General features: G+C 34.2%; 1 long non-coding RNA gene across 3 annotated transcripts; it reads left to right on the forward strand.

Moving 5' to 3' along the window:
• The first annotated feature begins 1,390 nt into the window (after nt 1-1,390).
• LOC145138891 (uncharacterized) lies at nt 1,391-3,718 on the forward strand. Of its 3 annotated transcripts, none has more exons than XR_013721776.1 (6): nt 1,391-2,045; nt 2,123-2,166; nt 2,278-2,382; nt 2,465-2,861; nt 2,957-2,992; nt 3,577-3,718. It is a non-coding gene; the product is annotated as an uncharacterized LOC145138891 (long non-coding RNA). The 3 variants fall into 3 exon arrangements; XR_013721778.1 differs by having other exon boundaries at nt 2,960-2,992; XR_013721777.1 differs by lacking the exon at nt 3,577-3,718 and having other exon boundaries at nt 2,960-3,267.
• The last annotated feature ends 18,102 nt before the right edge of the window (nt 3,719-21,820 follow it).

Genomic DNA, 21,820 nt, shown 5'->3' on the forward strand with positions numbered 1-21,820 from the left:
TTTGTTTCTTGTTGCCAAGGCTCCATAAATTGCAATTTCTTTTTTCAATTTCTCTCGACCCACCTCCATGGAAGAAAACACAATTAATTTCTCCTTGTCACACATGAAATGGATTTCCTCATACCTCAAAACGATTTTATTGAATCTCAGTTGTTATTAAGGTATCAGTTTTTTCCTTCACGCTACCATGCCCCGAAACCTCCTATCGGAATCACCAATTGATTTCATTTCAATGGTAAGAAAATAAATATTTCTCCTTTAGAGTAAGGGCTAATGTCACAAAAACCCTTAAGTTTTCAACATTTTGTCGGTTTTACCCAAAGTTGAATTTTATGTTCATTTATGCCTCAAACTTGCATTAATTTGTTCGTTTTTAGCCCTAACTGGTTTTTACCTATAGAAACCGGTCACCCTTTGCTGATTGGACGACACTTTTGCTGAGTCGGATGCCACGTCACGTCAGCATGTGTCAGCAAGCGAAAAAACAACCGAAATGGAGATTGGGGGACCCGAACCCGTGTCTCCCACTACCAACATTGCAGCCTTAACCGCCAAGCTGGAAGGGCGTTTGTGATTTCATATCTAGCTTAATCTCTTTAATGTCTATTTTATTGGAACATTTAAATAATAATAATAATAATAATAATAATAATTATTATTATTATTATTATTATTATTATTATTATTATTATTAGTAATATTATTATTACTTTTTATGAACTTATACATATACTTTGAAATACGTTTTTAAATGTGTAAATATATTTTTAAAGATAAAAAATACGATTTAAAATTATAAACATTTTTTTAAAGGTATTTATATTTAAAAAGCGTATTTATATATTTAAACAGTATGTAAACATTTAACAACATATTTATACATTTGAAAGCATATGTATACCTTTAAATACATATTTAAACGTATAAAATTTTTTATACATCTAAACATGCATGAATACGTTTTTATATGTATTTAATGTATTTAAACATATAAAAACGTTTTCATAGATATAATAATATATCAAGACATTTTCATGCGTATTTAAACATATAAAAACGTTTTTTATTTATATGTATGAAAACTTATAAAAAACAAATATTTATATGGTACATATGTACAAATATTTATATGATACATTTAACAACGTATATATACATATTAATTTCTAAAAATGTCTTTATATGTACATATGAATACGTCTAAAACGTCTTGATATATTTTTATATGTAAACTTTTGTATATGCTTAAGTACATATAAAAACGTTTTGATATATGTTTATACGTTTAAATATGCATTTAAGGTATACATACGTTTTCAAATATATAATAATAATAATAATAATAATAGTGAAAGTAATAATAATAATTTATAATGCTATTAATATTAATTTTAAGTTCCTTATGCACAGTAACTTAATTCTATTGGACCACCATTAATTTCTTTTTTTCTTTTTTTTAACCCTCTCATATTTAATACATGTTTTACAGCTGTCTCATATTTGGTACGTGTTCTTTCCTACTCCCAACTCCCGCTGGTACGGACAACAGATACTCCATCACCGCCTCAAGTCGTCGATAACCTCATCTTCACCGTCATTGATTCGCTTCGATCCAAAAAAAACTTCTCTGTTCCTCCAATTTCTTGGGTCCCAGCGCAACGTCTTCTTCCGTTTTCTTTTGGTTTCTCTCTAATCTGCTCCGTATCTCACTTCTCAAATACAGTCGACGTTGTGGGTTGAGTTGTTGGCTTATGATTTCTCTTCTTCTCTACTTTTCCTTTTGGTCTCAACGCTATTACAAAACACAATCGGATTAGGGTCACGGAGTCCATAAATTAATCGCACAGGGAATCCATCCCCCTGTTCGATTCGATGGTGATATTGAAGTTGCACAACCGACACCTTTTCGTCTCCTCTGGTTTCAACAACGGCCCTTATCCTCACCGATCTTTCCCGTCTCGCCCTAAATTGTATTGAAATTGCCATTTCAGTCCTTGATTTTCCGTCTTCTCCATCATCTTCGTTGAGGTTCTGGTCTGACGTCGGTAATTATGTGCTTTCTTTCTACACTTTTCTTTCTATTTTACCTAAATTGATTGTTGTTGTTGCTTTTTGGAAATAGATAGTTCTACAAGGAAGGGAAACCCGAGGCTACCGGACAAAGTTGTAAGTAAAACCAATTCACTTTTGTAGGGTTCGTCTCCTCTTAACTTTTTGTTTTGTGTATGTGGTTCGATTTCAAATGTTTGTATGAAATGCACGGCTTTTTTTGTACAGATTCGCTCAACAACACTGTTCCTTTCTGCAATTCTTCAAGCCTCATTTGATCAATGTCTCGTGCTTTAAAAAGTCACTGTTTCTCAATTTCTTCTATCGAAACTTGTAAGTTTCTTACTTAGGGTTTGACCTCTTTCACGGACGGGGACCTCTGGAATAACCCATTTCTCATTTACTTTGAAAGCAGTGAACCATCTATGGAGAAAAAACGATTCTGGTGCGGGTTGATGATTTTGAAAAAACTTCAGAAACAAACGTTCTTTGTAGTAATTGGCGATGTTGGAAGCACCCCATCTGCACTTATAAAAAGCGAAAGTTACTGTTGTTATTTTGTGATTATGCAGGTTTAAAGATACAATAGATCCAGCAGATGCTTATGTTTTCCTAAAGAATGTACATGTTCAATCGGGCAAATATGCTTCTGCTTTATTTGGGAATATTGGGTTTCTTTGTTCTACATTGAATATGATTTGAGAGCTATTAAGAGTAATGATATCATCTTCAACTAATGTTGGAAAAGTTATTCTTTGGGCCATTAATGCTGGTCCGTCTCCTCATAGTTCCCTTCATATGTGCATGCTCAGGTAGTCGATGTTTTATTTTATGTGATGGAGTTAATTTGATCAAAAACTTTATCTAATGGAAATCAGGGACTAACCACTTCTTTTGCTCATCATAGCAGGTCTGTAAACCTATTAAGCGAAGAGTTGTTTAGGTAAAAAAAAAAAAAAGTCTTTCCTTTTTGGCTTTGTACCTGTTCTATTTTGAAATTACATTTATAACTGAAAATGTGTTTCTATAGGAAGTTTACATGTTTTCCCTAATAATTGATTACTTCTGAAGAAGAAAAAAAAATTACCACCACATGAGGTTGAATACTTTGTATGAAAGGGGTATTTGGTAAAGTTGGCTAATATGGTATTTTGTTGTTTGTAGCAGGAATAAATAGTGCTTATAGGAATTTACTTTTGTAGGTATAGAAGAATTTGGCTTAGCTTTAGTGTATTCCTTCATGACAAATTATGTCTATGAATTTGTTAAATAGATATTCTTTCTTTGGAAATTCATTCTCCTATTTTGTTGTTTGTAGCAGGAATAAATAGTGCTTATAGGAATTTACTTTTGTAGGTATAGAAGAATTTGACTTAGCTTTAGTGTATTCCTTCATGACAAATTATGTCTATGGTTTTGTTAAATAGATATTCTTTCTTTGGAAATTCATTCTCCAATGGTTCATTTTTATGTTGTAGAATCTGTTTCTTTTCGATCTAATGGGGGATTGTAATTTCATTCGTGTAGGAAAACTTCAAATTGTTGGATGACAAATCGGAATTAAGACCCACTACGTATTTTTCAATCAGTGTGTGCTTATTGTAGTGAAGGCAACAGATTTAAAAAAAAATACATTTCAAACCAACAAATTTTTAAAAAAAAAATGCCATCCGACCCATGCAAAGCATGGGCCGGCACTAGTTATTATTATTATTATTTAAAATTTCCAGCAAACTAGACATTAAATAGATTAAGCTAGATATAAAAATAGATACTCTTTTCCAGCTTGGCGGTTAAGGCTCTGCTGTTGGGAATGGGAGACCCGGGTTCGAGTCCCTCAAACCCCATTTCGGCTATTTTTTCGCTTGCTGACACAAGTCAACATTGCTAACGTGGCGTGGCATCCGACTCAGCAAAAGTGTCGTCCAATCAGCAAAGGGTGATCGGTTTCTGAAGATAAAAACCGGTTAGGGGCTAAAAACGAACAAATTAATACAAGTTTGAGGCATAAATGAACATAAAATTCAACTTTAGGTAAAACCGACGTGGCATCCGACTCAACAAAAGTGTCGTCCAATCAGCAAAGGGTGACCGGTTTCTGAAGATAAAAACCGGTTAGGGGCTAAAAACGAACAAATTAATACAAGTTTGAGGCATAAATGAACATAAAATTCAATTTTGGGTAAAACCGACAAAACGCTGAAAACTTAAAGATTTTATGACATTAACCCTTCGAGTATTTTTTTTTCTTCAATCAAAGTCTAAAATTTGAAATTGTGAATCCCCGATTGTTGGTGCGATAAGTTTGGCTGAGGCGCCGAAAGGAAATTGGAATCATATGTGGTTTCGTTGTCATCCTTTTTACTTTGGATGCCAAATTGTAATTGTAGAAATGGAGGAAAATATCAATAACGGAGTTGAAGAACAAGAATCTGCAAACCATAAATCGTTGTCTGTACCTGTTCTCAATCCATCAATATCGTCTGACGGGCTGACTGTTTGGGCCGACGTTGACTCCCTTCTCGATTCTGCTTGTAATGGTAATAATCGACACTCTCTTCTAAATCCTAGGTTTGCATTTCAACAGGAGGAACAACTATAAATCGTAAAACTTATTGCATACTTCTTTTTTCTAGGTACAATCCATTGAAAAACAATATGAAAAACTGAATAAAACTACAAGATACTCATGAGGAATCCAAGGCTATCACCAAGTTCTGCTATGAAAGGTTGTTCTTATTTATATATGCATCATCACTAGAATGTTCTTGATTATAATAGTACTTGGGGAGGTACTAGGGTTTAGTACTACAATCATAGTGTAGAGATTATTTCATGGAAATTTTATTGATGTTGTTGCTTATTAGCTAGGTGATTTAAAATGTAGGCTATATAATGTGAAGCAATTAGTGTGATTGAAGGTCATCAATGGGCTTTTTAGTGGCCAATATCAGAGGCATTCGAGACACACATGATTCAGATTCCAATCTTGGCCTAAAGAGTTCTCCTCAGGTATGATTTTTTTTTTTTTGGGTTTCAATTTATACATCATCCATTTGTTTAATTTCATATTGTTTCAGGTATACGAGGCACTTGAACATCAGTTAGTTGTTCCAGAAGCTACTCATGGAGGGAGAAAAGAGCTTGCTTGATTCCACACTTGATGCAAACAATATTGAATATATGGAAGATGTTAACATAGTTGATGTAGAAGAAGGAGAATTGGTTGAAAACTATCAACAAGATGAGTCGGGACAAAACAACAGTGGAGAAAGTATTTCAAGGAGAATTGGTTAAAAAGAGTTATTTTCATGATGAAATCATGAAATAGACAAAATTGCAAGAATGGTCCCTGTGGTATGTCAAAACTAGCAACTTTGGTCCAAAATGGGTTTGGCTCGCAAGGATGGTCCAATAGTTTCGTTTTGTTTCGAGTTTAGTCCAAAAATTTTGAAAACTTTTTATAATGACGGATTTGCCCTTGGTATTTTCCCTTTTTCAATTTTTTTATTACAGAAATCAAAAAAAGAAAAAGAACAAAAGAAAATCTCTCTCTCTCTCTCTCTCTCTCTCTCTCTCTCTCTCCACAAAACACATCTTATTCGTTCTGAGAAGAGGGTTCTTGTAAAGAGGGCGAATGAGGCTTCTCGCGAAGATGCTTCCGGTGAAGATGCTTCCGGCAAAGGTGCTTCCGGTGAAGATGGTCCTGTCAACCGAGGCTTCTGGAGGATTATTGTCATCGCTGCTATCCTTCTTCCCAAACGCCGATGGTTGCGAGGGTTTTCAAATCTGGTTCATCGTTGTTTTATCGTGGCGGCAGGATTAGGGTTTCGTTGGTTCGTGCTTCTTTTCCTCCGACTGATACAATGGCGGCTAGATTAGGGTTTAGGGTAGCGGTTGTATTAGGGTTCTTATACCCAAATTTTTGTGAAGCCTGAGGTGTAACTGCCACCGTCACCTCCATACAGGCGACGATTCCGTGTATGTGGTGTCTTTGGCTCTAGCCACGTTTCAGGAGACGTTGAAGCCAAAACGGAAACGAGAAGGGTTTTTTGGAGGTGCAACTCTACTGAAACAAGATCAGGTGCAGCTCCGCTTGTAATCATCTCATGTATTCCACACCCCAACTAATTGTTCTTGTTACAAATTTGATTGTTCTTGTGAGTTTAAAAATCTGGTTGTTCTTGGTTTTGAAGTTGCAGATCAGGAAAAAAACTATGTTTGAATTCATCATACGGTGGTGGTAGTTCTTGAGTTTCATTTTGAAATTGTAGATGCAGATTTATATGATGGTGGTGGAAAAAATATGTTTGAATTCATCGGATGGTGTTGGTGGTGACCGGCGGTCATGGTGGCAATGGCTATTGTTGGTGACCAATAGTGGTGGTAGTGGTAGTGCTTGTGACTGACGGTGGTGGTGATAACATAATTAATAGTTATACGCTAGAGAGGGTGGAGGGGTGGGGTAGGGATAGGGGTAGTATTATTTTTGTTTAATTATGTAAATTGTAAAATGTATTTATATAAATAAAAAAACTGAAAAAAAAACAAAAGTAAAGCAAAAACGTCATTATAAAAAAGTTTAAATTGACTTTGACCAAATCCACAACAAAAATAAAAAGTTTGGACCGAATTCGCAACAAAATGAAAAGTTTGGACCACTAGTGCAAGTCCAAACCTTTTTGGACCAAACTTACGAGTTTTGACATAAAACAATGACCATTCTTGCAATTTTGTCCATGAAATATGGTCATTGTTCATACCAATGTATCAACTTTTATTCAACGACTCTAAAAAAACCTTATGTTTTGCTTTCTTATAAATTGCTTCATAACACTACATAGCCAAATCTTGTTCGGACTCATCCAAACCTAAGCCAACGGTGCGTAGGGTCTTTCTCTAGTTTATCTTAATTAATATAAACCAAAGGTCTTTTACTTAAAAATAAATATTTAAATGACGTGAAAAATATTAAAGTAGGACTAAAATATTATTAGCAATAATCATTTAGATTTAAGTTATAATCTTATTAGATAATGTAATACCATTTTATTTATGATTAATTATATTTATTTTAAAAATAATAAAATATTATTTGCTAAGAATTTGTGATGTGGAAGCATGTCCCAACCACTGCATCATGTCGAAAATGGTACAAGTGTAGGTATGTACTTGGACCTACACATATTATTAGCAATATGAACTTTAGAAATGATACATTTGACATGTCACTATCTCCAAACATGGGTTTAGAAAGTATTTGATTTGAATCTTATAGATGTATTAACTTTTCAAAGCTTTATGATTCATTTTTAAGTAAATTAAAAAAAATTCATTTTTATGACAATTTTAGTGAATAACAACAAAATCATTGTATAAATGAATCATCGAGATGTTTTTTTAGAATTTTTTCTTGTGAATCATCTTACAAATGAATCATCTAATGATTCATTTTGTTTGTTTGCGAAAAAAATATGTAGAAAAAAAACTTCTTACCTTCCTACGAAAAATTTCCTTCTTATTTGATCTTGACTCTATATATATATATATATATATATATATATATATATATATATATATATATATATATATATATAAAAGGAGGCCAAATAAGAGGAGAGGAAAGTGGTGAATTAATCAATTTTATTGTATTCAAAAAATGAGAATGAAATACGCAAACTAAAAAAATCTAAAGAAAGAAAGCAAATGACATAGGTAACTTAAGGTATGTCAAGGATGACATCAGTTAAATTATAATGAAGGATGAAGTTATTAAAGGAAGATGATGCAGTCGCTTTCCTAACTTTATGTAACGAGACAATAATACATGAGAGTGATAGGAATTTGGAGGCTATATAGAAAGGAAACAACATACTTACTCTACTTCTTCAAGAGTCTTTTCAAACCAAAACGTTTTGGAAAAATTGAAAAGGCTGTTAGGTGTGTTTTTTCAAACCAAAGATTTTTTTCAAGGAGTTTGTAAATTTACTAGCTCTTGCTATCATATTTGTAAATTGACTATCTCTCATAGGTCTTCAACCAATTATAAATAGATGAATTATACAAAAACATATAAATTAGAAAATTAGATACGTTTTCCTATTGTAGAGATATAATTGAACCTTTTCAATTAAGCATTTTTCATGAAAAATTTCCACCAATTTTTTTTCTATTGTGGATATTCTTAGTCCTATGATGAAGTTGCATAGTTAAACAACCATAATAGATAATCAATTTCGTGATTACATGTTGTCACACCCTCGACTGCCGGCGGAAACGCGAGGTGCGCGATGTAAATCAGCTATCACATTTATTTAACAATACAAAATAAAATCTTTTATTATTACTAAAATAAAAATTACATTGACAGTGATTATTACTAAATCACTACACACAGCTAACAGATCAACGTTTACAATGATATAGTAAAATAATGGAAAATATTCTATGCAAATCCTTCCAACCTTTTAATAAACCTGAAAATACATGCATTGAGGTACGTCAACAAAATTGTTTGTGTGTTTTACAGGTTTTTGACACAATATATTTTTATAACCAAAAGTGTTTTATAAAATTTAGTTGGTTGACGAACTTTTATAAATACTTACTTTTCTATCAAAAGTATGAAATAAATGAGTTATAAAAGTGTACTTGGTCTCATTTAGAAACATCATTTGTTCAAATCCAAAAGTACAAAATTTGGCAAAATACATATGAAAGACCCCTTTCATAATTAACATTATTACTCCAAACATGCTACATGCATATTCATAAACATATTTTATATATAAGGTTTTATTACAAAAGACTGGATACAAACCGACTAACGAGGTTTTTACAAAGTTTTTATATATTACATAATTTCCTAGGAATTTATACACAAAATACAAAAGCTAAAATATTATCTATTCTACATCTTCTAACAGTACATAACTATACTGGATGCTTATCACCTGCAATAAGTAAACACTGAGAGGGATAAGCGGGTGACGCTTAGTGAGTTCAATAATAGTTACAATATAACGTTATGCCATATATATATATATATATATATATATATATATATATATATATATATATATATATATAACAGAAGCATAGAGGGACAAAGAACAACAAAGGCAGATGAGTATCATATGACGAGCTTTCCATATCAACGAATAATCTTATTCAAAGATTTACAATCAATGAAATACAACAATTTCAACATGATATACATCAATAAGACTTTAGCCCATGTGGCATAGAAAAGACACGATTTCTGAATTAACATTTTGGCTAGTAATTTACAGGCTTTCAGCCCTACCTAGCCTTCTGTCAATGCCAAAGTGATGCTTAATCATTCACTTCATGGTCAAAGGCTACATACCAATACTCAAGTGATGCTTACTCATTCACTTCGTGGTCAAAGGTATAACTCATTATCATAATAACACGGGAAAGCACATTGCACATAAAACACATAACATATAATTGTCCCTATATTGAACTCACCGTGAAATAACTGAATGATAAAATGCTGATTTGGGCAGCACTTCATCTCTAAAAACGTATTTCTTTGACGAAACCGGGGATTTTTGTTGAAAACCAGGCCTTGCGCGGGCAGAGTTTCAACTTGAAAAACTCTTTTCTCGAGATCTTTTGGCTCTCCGGGGCTTGCTTACGATACTAGGATGATATTATAGGTTTAGGGGTATTTAGTGTAACATAAAGGAAAGTAGAGGGTGAGAGGAGTGAAAATTGTAAACAAAAATCTGCTGCCTTCGATCGCTATTTATAGGGGACTGAGAGCTCGCATTACGTTGGGCGTAGTTCTCTGGTACGCAGGGCGTACTGCCTCGCAAACCTCTTTGTTGGGAGTAACTTTGTACGCTGGGCGTACGAAGTGGATCAGATCGAACGCATCAAGGCTACGACATGTGGCACTCATGCGAAGGAGTAGGGAGGGTGACGGACTCCGGAGCACTTACACGAGTACGCTGGGCGTACTCTTTCGAACCAACCTCGAAGTTTGTGCCCAAAACTTCAAAATTTTGTATCTTTCGCATACGAGCTCCGTTTTTTACGTTCTTTATATGCACGCGTAGGTGAAATTATGCTCTACAACTTTTGTTTAGACTTCGTTGACTAATTTTGACTTCATTTTTAAAGTTATATTTCTAACAGGCCGGGATAAGAAAAGTCCGTTAAAAATTCATAACTTCTTCATCTGATGTCCGTTTTCGTCTGTCTTTTTACCGTTGTACTACTTTTGACGAGATCTTCGATTCTTGTTTAGGTTGTGTCAGCTAAAAATCACTCGATTTTTATTTCGAGTTTCGGGCTGTGTACTGCTGTGCCGATTTTTAGAAAAATCATAACTTCCTTATACGAAGTAGATTTGGACATTCTTTTTATGAAAACTCTCGGTTTAACGAATACTACGACTTTCATTTAGATCACTAAGGCTAACATGTATTTTATCGTAAACTCACTTTTTATGTCATATGACGTCGTGTCGGTTCTGTCGCGAAACTTTAACAAGTCATAACTTCTTCGTTATAACTCGGATTTCGATGAGGTTTTCGCCTAAATGTTTCTAACGAGATAATCTACAACTTTCAATAACATTATTTTACTTATTTTCCAACTTAATTTTTTACATTTTCGTTAATTTCAATATTTGACTTTTGATTGGAATCTCATAAGAGTTCCAATACTTCCCGAATGATTCTAAACATAGTTTTACTTCAATTCTCATAAAACTATCGTGTTAGAACTCAATGCTCAAAACCGTATATTATTTAATAATATTCATTTTTAAACTAACAAAACACGATAACTGAATGTGTATGTTACAAATACCTCCTCCTTTTGAGGATTTCGTCCCTGAAATCATAACGATTTAAACAAATGGAATATTTCATTCTTATCTCATTCTTACTTTCCCAAGTATAATTTGGGCCTCGATGGTGTTTCCACTTAATAAGCACTAACTCTACTTCTTTATTACGTAGATCAACCGTTCTCTCGTTTATAATCTCTTCAGGCTCTTCTACATATCTTAATTTATTATTCAGTTTCACCTCGGATAACGGAACTGTTTCATCATATATGCTCAAACATTTACGCAGATAACTCACATGAAACACATCATGAATATCTTCCAAATCTTCAGGCAATTTCCAAGTGGTATGCTTGTTTACCAATTTTCTAGAGATTTTGAAAAGTTCAACAATTCTAGGACTCAGTTTTCCTTCTTCCCAAATCGCATAATGCCTTTCCATGGAGATACCTTCAGTATTACGAATTCATCCACCTGGAGTTCTATAGGTCGTCTTCTCTTTTCTGCATAGGACTTTTGTCGATCCTGGGCCGCTTTTATTATTTCTTGTACAATTTGAATCTTATCAGTAGTGTCTTCAATCATTTCAGGACCACCAAGGACTTTCTGTCCTACAACACGCCAACATAATGGAGTACGACATTTACGCCCATATAGTGCTTCATATACCTTCAATATATTTTCTACTGTTTGGATTGTTCTCTCCGTCTGATCATCTGTTTGGGGATAATAAGATGTGCTGAGAGTGACACGAGATCCCAATTCACATTGCACACTTGCCCGAGAATGAGAAGTGAAGCTACTATCACGATCGGAAATAATCTTTAGCGGCATACTATGTCTTGCAACGATTTCATCCAAGTATACTTGTGCGTATTTCTCCATTGGAGCTGTTTAACGCATGGCAAGAAAATGTGCACTCTTAGTTAGTCGATCGACAACTACCCAAATGTTATCATTCTGTCTAGCAGTCTTTGGCAATTGGAGCAGCACTAGACATAAAGTCAGTTCAGAATTCTATTTGCCTATCTGGGGGAATTCCAGGAAAATCATCAGGAAAAACATCAAGATATTCATTAACATCGGGAACATCATTTACAGTTTTATTCCCCTCTTTTGAGATATCAACTATATAGATAAGTAGAATACCCCTTCGATATAAGTTTACGAGTTTTTAGGAAAGAATTTTTTTTTAAGATTTTAAGTCTTTGTTTACCGAAGACATAAAATAGAATCCTTCCCTTCGATAGGGATGCGTTCCATCTTTTCATAACACAAGAGTTCTGTGCGGTTCTTTGACAACCAATTCATGCCGAGAATAATTTCAAAGATGGGCAAAGAGATAGGAATCAAGTTAGCAAGAAAACTATAACCTTCAATTTCTATGAAACAATCTCTATAGATTTTATCAGCAAGTAATGATACACTTCCCGCGGTATCTACATGAAATGATTGGGCGAATGTATAACAAGTAATTTGAAAAGAACGCACAATTTCATGAGACACAAAAGAATTTGAGGTATCAGAATAAAATAAGATATGAGCAGGTCTAGAGTTGACGAGAAATGAACCAGTCACAACTTTCGGGTCCTCTTGTGCCTATTCTATGGTAATCTGAAATGTATGGTCTTCAACTAAACGATTGTTATACTCTTCAAACTTCTTAATTGATGGCAGTGCTCAAATCTGCACTCGCTCTTCATTCTCTATTGGGCCTTCGGTTCTAATCTCTGAGAAAGATCAATTCTCATTGCAGACTCTTACTCATTCTTGAATTTGGGTTATAGACTCAACCCAAGATAAGGTCTTCACTTTGCTACAACAACAACTCGAATGGTCATATTCTAATGACCTTTGATTTCATAACGTAGAAGATAGACAATAAACCATATTCATATTTCTATTATTCAAACACTATCATAGAAGAAACCTTCCTTCATGTTCTAATGTGATATAATATCTTCATAACTAGTACCGTTTCTAGCTAATAGTTGTTTAATCCTTTAATGAAGGCTGTTATACTTTTATCGACTACTTCGACCATTTCCTTCTTCAATCTTCCGACTGAAGTTTCGTTGCTTCACAAGACATGGTTCTCCGAACCAATCAATTCACTTCGCAGATCCATATTAGTCGTACTCGATTCTTTTCGACCACTAAGGTCTGAACGAAAATCATTTTATTAGTCATCATCGAAACGAAGGTAATGACATACTCGAACAAAAACGGAATCGACTACTAGCTTCTCGGTAACCTTGTGACTTTCCCTGATCTAAGTGTGAGTCCTGTGCTTCCAGTAGTATAGGCCTCTACTACTATTCACACCTCCTCATACTCGTCCCAAGTATTGTCTCGCAGTTTTTCAAGTCACCATTCAAAAGTTTTCACAAAGAAACTTTTCACACCTGAGTGTGTTCAAACAAGTATATACAACAATTTCTCTTAGACTCAACTAGGGATTTCGCATTTCTATCAAACATATCTTGGATTTCTTAAATTCACCTTCTAGAATTCTTTTATGCATAAGCTCGGTCTAGCATATCCTAATACTTTTCCTAGGTCGATAGGAATTTCACTTCCAAATTCTTCATATAAAATCTTTCTCGGGTAGTGTCTACTCTACAAGACACACTATACCAGAATTTACTTAGTAGTGTGGAGACAAACGGTCTCCAGTTATCTGCATCATTTTCTAACTCATGCAAATCACCATGCACATTTATTCATTTCATTATCCTTTCATGACATTGTCATTCCTTTATATGAGAAAAATTTCTTCTCATAGGTGTATCTTTTAAGTCTACTTCTTAGGAATCTATCCTAGGAAGTCTGTATTTTTAACTGCATCTCAGCATGTTTTACTAGCTTCGACTTGGTTCTCTGTCATTCCTAACAGCAACATCTTTTCTCATACAACACTATGAGTGTATATCTTCTTCAACTATGTACTCTACCTTACTCTAACTAGTAAGTCATTCAGCCTTTCACAACTAAACGACTCGTTTCACCATCCTAATCATGTATGTTAAAGTCGCCTTAACACACTATGGAACTTTCATAAGGATGTGATAGAAGTCAATTGTCACTCGGTATTATTAAATACTAAGTCTGAGCATCTTGTATAGGGTTACATATCAGCTCTTACCATACTACTCGAACTGCATACTACATCACAATGTTAGGCAAGGTCTTGGCCTATTGAGTCTGAAAACTTTGTTAGCCTTTCATTTGATCTTCATTGAATTCTTCTAAATCTTGCACAACATCAATTTTCAATATTGTCGAAGTATTCATCACCATCTCTAGTTCTTCTAACTCTGTAAGCAATCACTGCTTCAATCTGGTCAGCGGTGGAACAACTTCATGGATTACACCAAAATATTCATCTCTTTCGAATATACTTTGAACACACAACATTCCTCCAAAGGTGTTATTATTTCATCAAAATATAGTTTGAATGTACAACGCCACTCTATAGGTATTAATACACTATTTACGATATCACTTGATAGGTTTTATTTTACGATATTTCTCAACCATTTATTTATGAAGTTATAGATGTCAACTATTTTAAGTCTCCTTATCACCTTGAAAATTTCCATGCCGATGGAATAGAAGAAACATAAACAGTTCTATAGACACGTGGATGCTTCGGAAGAGAAAGAGTGGCACCACGTATCCCCAAGTCGTGCTCGCGCTTTCGGGTATTTATCTTTTAGCACATATTAGCATATAAGGCATCTCCCTTAAAGTATGATAGTGCACACTATATCTAGTGAGGTATTCAACCTAAGGCATGCTATAACAATTCAATTAGCATATAATATTAAGTAAGGAATATACCCTACTTAAGTCTTTCTTATGGTTTGTATCAGTATAATCCTAATGAATCCGTTCATATATTGAACTTCCGACGGTTTAAGTCTAAATACCAATCAGTGGTATTTAGTTCACTTAAACTACTGCTCTGATACCATGGCTGAAAGACCCCTTTCATAATTAACATTATTACTCCAAACATGCTACATACATATTCATTAACATATTTTACATATATGGTTTTGTTAAAAAAGACTGGATACAAACCGACTAACGAGGTTTTTAAAAAGTTTTATATATTACATACTTTCCTAGGAATTTATACACAAAATACAAAAGCTAAAATATTATCTATTCTAGATCTTCTAACAGTACATAACTATACTGGATGTTTATCACCTGCAATAAGTAAACACTGAGAGGGATAAGCGGGTGATGCTTAGTGAGTTCAATAACAGTTACAATATAACGTTATGCCATATATATATATATATATATATATATATATATATATATATATATATATATTAATATGACAGAAGCAAAGATGGACAAAGAACAACAAAGGCAGATGAGTATCATATGACAGGCTTTCCATATCAACGAATAATATGATTCAATGATTTAAAATCAGTGAAATACAAAAATTTTAACATGATATACATCAATAAGACTTTAGCCCATGTGGCATAGAAAAGACACGATTTCTGAATTAACATTTTGGCTAGTAATTTACAGGCTTTCAGCCCTACCTAGCCTTCTGCCAATGCCAAAGTGATGCTTAATCATTGACTTCATGGTCAAAGGCTACATACCAATACCCAAGTGATGCTTATTCATTCACTTCGTGGTCAAAGGTATAACTCATTATCATAATAACACGGGAAAGCACATTGCACATATAACACATCACATACAATTGTCCCTATATTGAACTCACCGTGAAATAACTGAATGATAAAATGCTGATTTGGTCAGCACTTCGTCTCTAAAAACGACTTTCTTTGACGAAACCGGGGATTTTTGTTGAAAACTGGGCCTTGCGCGGGCAGAGTTTCAACTTGAAAAACTTTTTTCTCGGGATCTTCGGGCTCTCCGGGGCTTGCTTACGATTCTAGGATGATATTATAGGTTTAGGGATATTTAGTGTAACATAAAGGAAAGTAGAGGGTGAGAGAAGTGAAAATTGTAAACAAAAATCGGCTGCCTTCGATCGCTATTTATAGGGGACTGAGAGCTCGCTTTACGTTGGGCGTAATTCTCTGGTACGCGGGGCGTACTGCGTCGCAAACCTCTTTGCTAAGCATACGAAGTGGATCAGATCGGACGCGTCAAGGCTACGACACGTGGCACTCATGCGAAGGAGTAGGGAGGGTGACAGACTCCGGAGCACTTACACGAGTACGTTGGGCGTACTCCTTCAAACCAGCCTCGAAGTTTGTGCCCAAAACTTCAAAAATTATATCTTTCGCATACGAGCTCCATTTTTGACGTTCTTTATATGCACGCGTAGGTGAAATTATACTCTACAACTTCCGTTTAGACTCCGTCGGCTAATTTTGAGTTCATTTTTAAAGTTATATTTCTAACATGTCGGAACAGGAAAAGTCCGTTAAAAATTCATAACTTCTTCATCTGATGTCCGTTTTCGTCTGTCTTTTTACAGTTGTACTACTATTGACGAGATCTTCGATTCTCGTTTAGGTTGTGTCAGCTAAAAATAACTCGATCTTTATTTCGAGTTTCGGGCTGTGTACTGATGTGTCGATTCTTAGAAAAATCATAACTTCCTCATACGAAGTCGGATTTGGACGTTGTTTTTTATGAAAACTCTCGGTTTAACGAATACTACGACTTTCATTTAGATTACTAAGGCTAAAAAGTGTTTTATCGTAAACTCACTTTTTACGTCATATGGCGTCATGTCAGTTCTGTTGCGAAAATTTAACAAGTCATAACTTCTTCGTTATAACTCGGATTTCGATGAGGTTTTCACCTAAATGTTTCTAACGAGATAATCTACAACTTTCAATAACATTATTTTTACTTATTTTCCAACTTAAAATTTTACATTTTCGTTAATTTCAATATTTGACTTTTGATTGGAATCTCATAAGACCTTCAATACTTCCCGAATGATTCTAAACATAATTTTACTTCAATTCTCATAAAACTATCTTGTTAGAACTCAATGCTCAAAAATGTATATTATTTAATAATATTCATTTTTAAACTAACAAAACACGATAACTGAACGTGTATGTTACAACATAAAAGTAAGTCAGACTTATATCAAATTTTTATGGTTCTCATGATCAAAAATGCATTTTTATATAAAGATTTTGAATATCAAATTATATAAAAATAAGGTATGTTACCCTTTGTGAGAACATAAAGTAATCAACTTTACTCTTGAAGTTTCGTACAAAAAATGGGATAGTTTATATGAAGAACTCATCAGTTTTGAACTTATAATTTTTTGTAAAATCATATCGTGGTATTAATTAAGTGTTATCTAATTAATTTGGGAACTGACACTTAACCAATGAGGCAAACTCCTCCCACATAAATATTATGTTCTCATATAAAAACAAATGATCTATAAAAATAACTTATTAACTGTAAGTTATTAAACATTAATCAGTCATGTCTTGTTATTAATTCAGTGTTATATGACTTAATTTCTGATATTGACACTTATCATTTTGAGTACTAAACTATCTCACTATATATATACTCTCTTTCAACTAGAATAAGTGAACAAAAACACCGTATAAACAAAATGTCGATTCTATACGGTAATAAAACAAATTCGGGATCTATAATGAGCTCATAAGCGAACTACGACACTATACTACAACACTAGCTCCCAAAATCGAGTGTACTGATAGTATTCCTCAACGTTTTAATATGTAGTGGAATAAATAAAAATTGAACGTCAACGCCTAATTCGTCTCCTCAGACGAGGTTGTAGCTAGCAAAACTCAGGCGAGCGGTCAAACCATATAAGTCCAATAATACGGATTAACGGTTATAAAAATAGAAGGTTTTCCACCAAGACACACAGTCTTAGTATACCCAACAACATAACCCACATGGATTAGGAGAGAACCTAACTCATATGGCTTTAGAAACAACGTGGCACCTACACGGAGACCCTAGAGTGTTGGATACTAACAATGCGTCTAGGCATCCTAGTTCTAAACTTCCAGTTATAAGATTCGTTGAATACGTGTGACAACCCGTTATTTTCTTCTTGAAAAGTCAACCCTAGTCAATCAAAGTCAAACTTGGGTCAAATAAAATCAACTTAAATCTTATTCCATTTTAAATGGGTTAGATTAATGTTTTATAAGTGTTATATGTTTAAGAGGTGAAAGCTTGAAGTCCGAAGACCATTCTTTCTTTCCCTTCGGACAGCAGCCTCGCAACCGAGAACAACCGGCTTCGGCCGTGAACGAGGGCCACAAACCCTCGGACCATGAACGTGTTCTCGGCCACCACCGCCTTCAGACCGCAAACGAGGTTCACGGCCGTGAACCCTTCGGACCGTGAACCCTCGCCTATATATAGGTGTGTTGCCATTTTTCTCCTCATTTTCACATCTTCCAACTGTGAACCACCCCATTCTCTCTTAAGTATCATCAAGTGAAAGCCCTCTTTTCACTCCAAAAACATAAGTATCTCATCCCTCTTCTTGTAGTCCATTTGAAACACTTGATTCTAGCCTAGATGCAACACTTATTTTCATGATCTTCATGATCTTCAAGAGTTTAGCGTGAACCCTTCATAGGGCCGTGAACCCTTCATGTTGGGCCGTGAACACTCATGTGTTCTTGGGCCGTGAACACCACATTGGGTCGTGAACTCCTCTTGTGTGGCCGTGATCATCATTCAACCTTCCATTTGTGGTTCTAACACTTCATTGAAAGTGTTTCCTACTTCCTAGGGTTGTTTCCCTTACATGTTAGTAGTTATATACACTGATTGTATGCCTATATATGTCAATATATTCCAAATAGGATCCATTTGTGCTCGGGACTTCACTTGGCATACCAAACATCCTATATCATATCTTCAATCAAATATCCAACATCCGGTTAGTTCATACCCCTATAATCTACCTTTTAAATGATTTTAAATGCTTTTTAGGGGGGGGGGGGAATACAAGTTGAACACAATCTAATTGTGTTTGTAAATACATGCGATATCAATCACATAAAAGATTTCCTTACACTTTGAATTATTATTTTTACAATAAAGGATTTCCCAATACTTCCATAATGACTTAAAGTCATATAAACTCTTTTAAAAAGTCACATAAAATCTTTTTAGAATACCGTTAAACTCTTTTAAATGTTTTTATAACTCTTTAAACTTATAATTTTCAAAATCATGTTCATATATGTATAAGTATATAAATAAGACTTAAAGGGCTTAGGACTAATGAGTTGCCTTATTTCCTTTTCCTTGTTTGGATGTGGGCTTAGGGTGGGGTTATTCGTTCGAAGGCCGTTTCCTTCTTAATTATATATATTATACATATGGGAATATAAAAGGGTACTTCAATTGGTATCATTACCTTTGTATCACGCTGAGCAAAGGGGTACACTCATGAGAAATCATGCTAATCAGATAGAACGTATAAATTATAATAGGTATAATTTATGAAACCAATGAGAAATCTATTTTACAGATAAGTATACGAGGTCTAAACTACTTTGTCAAGAAAAGGGTATAATTCGATCTTTACTCAAACTAAAATGTGATGGTACATCTTCAGGACATAGCAATATACTTGTTATGTTACATTCTTGTAACCAGAGTCTCCTAGAGGGAGAGCGAGCATTGTGTCTATAGATCTGTACGAGACCGACAATCCCACATCCCGACTGTTAGCTATAGTTTGGCCGGCAGGCCAAGGGGTGACAAATGTCACATATTCAGTTTCGACACCGGAAGGTCGTCTTGTTCATTCTAGTCTATTAGTATGGTTACAACTTTATCATATTTTAACCCTAATTAACCAGTTTAATAATAGGGTAGTTATTCACCAGTAGTTTATTTTTTTAGAAATACTACTGTATTAATCACTCTCCACAAACAAAACAAATCGGTTTTATGGGATTTAAAAGTACATAACAGAACGAATTTATGGGATTTAAAACTACTTAACAGAACAGTTTTATGGGATTAAAACTACTTGTCACCCAAAAATCGGAAAACATTCTTCTTATAATTTTATGGATAGTTAAAATTATGTTAAACCTTATTATAAGTACAATAATACTTAAACAAAAACGGTTTTAGGAGATTAAAAATACTTATCAATTGTAAAGCAGAAAATATAGGATTTTCTGGAGGAACATGCGAACTTTTCCAAGAACTTGGAGTATACTTTATATAACTAAAATACTTATGAAATCACCAGCCAAAATGCTGATCCTCTGTTTCAAAATAACTTGTATTCTCAGGAATCCAGTAGACAGGTACACTCCCGAAGCTTTTGAAGACAGCCTAGTACCGTGTTGTGTCTTTCGTCTCTTGTCATATCTACTTTGATGTTTGATTTTGTAATGTTTAAACACTTATGTAAAACTTATACTTACTAATGCAACGGTTGTTTGTACTTTGATTACTATAATGCATGTGTTGTGATACTTGACATGACATCCTCCACCCCCGAACGTTTCCGCCATTCTGGTTTGGGGGTGTGACAATACATATAATTTGGTAGTTTAGGAATAATATTTAACTGAAGTCTTTTAGTATTTGAGATTCGTAAGACTTAATGGATTTCCAAATTTCTATTGTCTGATATGACAAAATTTAGGCATCATAACGACTGCTTTTATAACATTTTCTAGGTTTCAACCAACGTGAAACCAACAAATTCCATAACATTAATAAGTCACATTATTGATACGATACGGTATTTCATAATTAACGATTCTTGAATCTTGAAGTTAATCATGTTATTTTATGCGACGAACATCCGTAATTTAGTAAAAGTATATTTTTATAATTAATATAAAAATATATTAATAACTTTTACATTCATTTTTACATAATCTTTTATATTAAAAGTTAAATTTGATAATTTTTAGTTTACATAACTTTATATATTAAAAGTTAAATTTGATAATTTTAACTTTACATAACCTTATATAATAAAAGTTAAATTTGATAATTTTAACTAATAATTATATAATTTCATAAACTTGGTTTTTCCACCATTTATGTCAATGTACTTTCTTTTTACGCATAAATATTTTGAATAATATTTTTGACTACATAATATCTTTTTGTAAATTTTTAACATACTCAAAATTATGTATGACAAATACCATAATCTCTATAAATCATTAAATAGATTTGCACCATTATAGCATTCTACTTGTAATCTTATAATTTTTCTTAATATTCACGAAAAAGTATAAGTATATTATCTTTTAGCAATATTCTTTAACTTGTATGATGGGAAGCTGTCGACGGGACTTCGGTGGCGGTTAGGAAATCACGAGAGGGGCGCCGGTAGAAGGTTGTCGTCGGTGTCTTCTCCCTTTTTCTGATTCGATAAGCAGAAAACGCAAATGGGGAAAGATAGGCAGAGCAGATCAGCACATAGTGGTGGAGAGGTGGATCTGTGGTCATGTGAGACGAAGCAAAGGAGGAAAATAAGAGAGATGGTGCCCTCTTGTTCACCATAAAAAGCCCATCTTCGGTGGTGTTTATTTTCCAGAAAAATGGAGAAGAATGGGAGGGTGAGAGCAACGATCCAAAGGGGTGTTCGGTATCTCCGGTTGTTGGGAAACAGTAGGGAGAACAAGAGAGGCATGTTGCCCTCTTGACTGTCGGAAGACCCCACCTCTGGTGGAGATTTTCTTGATCGACATTGAAGAAGAAGACGAGATGCAGAGAGATAACGGAAGAACAAGCATATAGGAGGGCTTCATGGGTTTGCTCAGCAACCGGAGGAGAGTGGAGGAGGCTGTCTCATCCGGTGAGGATGTCGCCAACAACCTTCTTCAATTCCGATGAAGAAGAAAACGGGAGAGAGAGAGGGGGGAGGGAGTGGAGATCGAGTATAGCAGCAACGAGAGGGGTGTTTGTGGTTGTTGTTTCTCA

Source organism: Lactuca virosa, chromosome 9 (genome assembly GCF_052849685.1).
Source record: "Lactuca virosa cultivar CGN04683 chromosome 9, Lactuca_virosa_CGN04683_v6, whole genome shotgun sequence".
In the NCBI taxonomy this organism is placed as follows: Eukaryota; Viridiplantae; Streptophyta; class Magnoliopsida; order Asterales; family Asteraceae; genus Lactuca; species Lactuca virosa.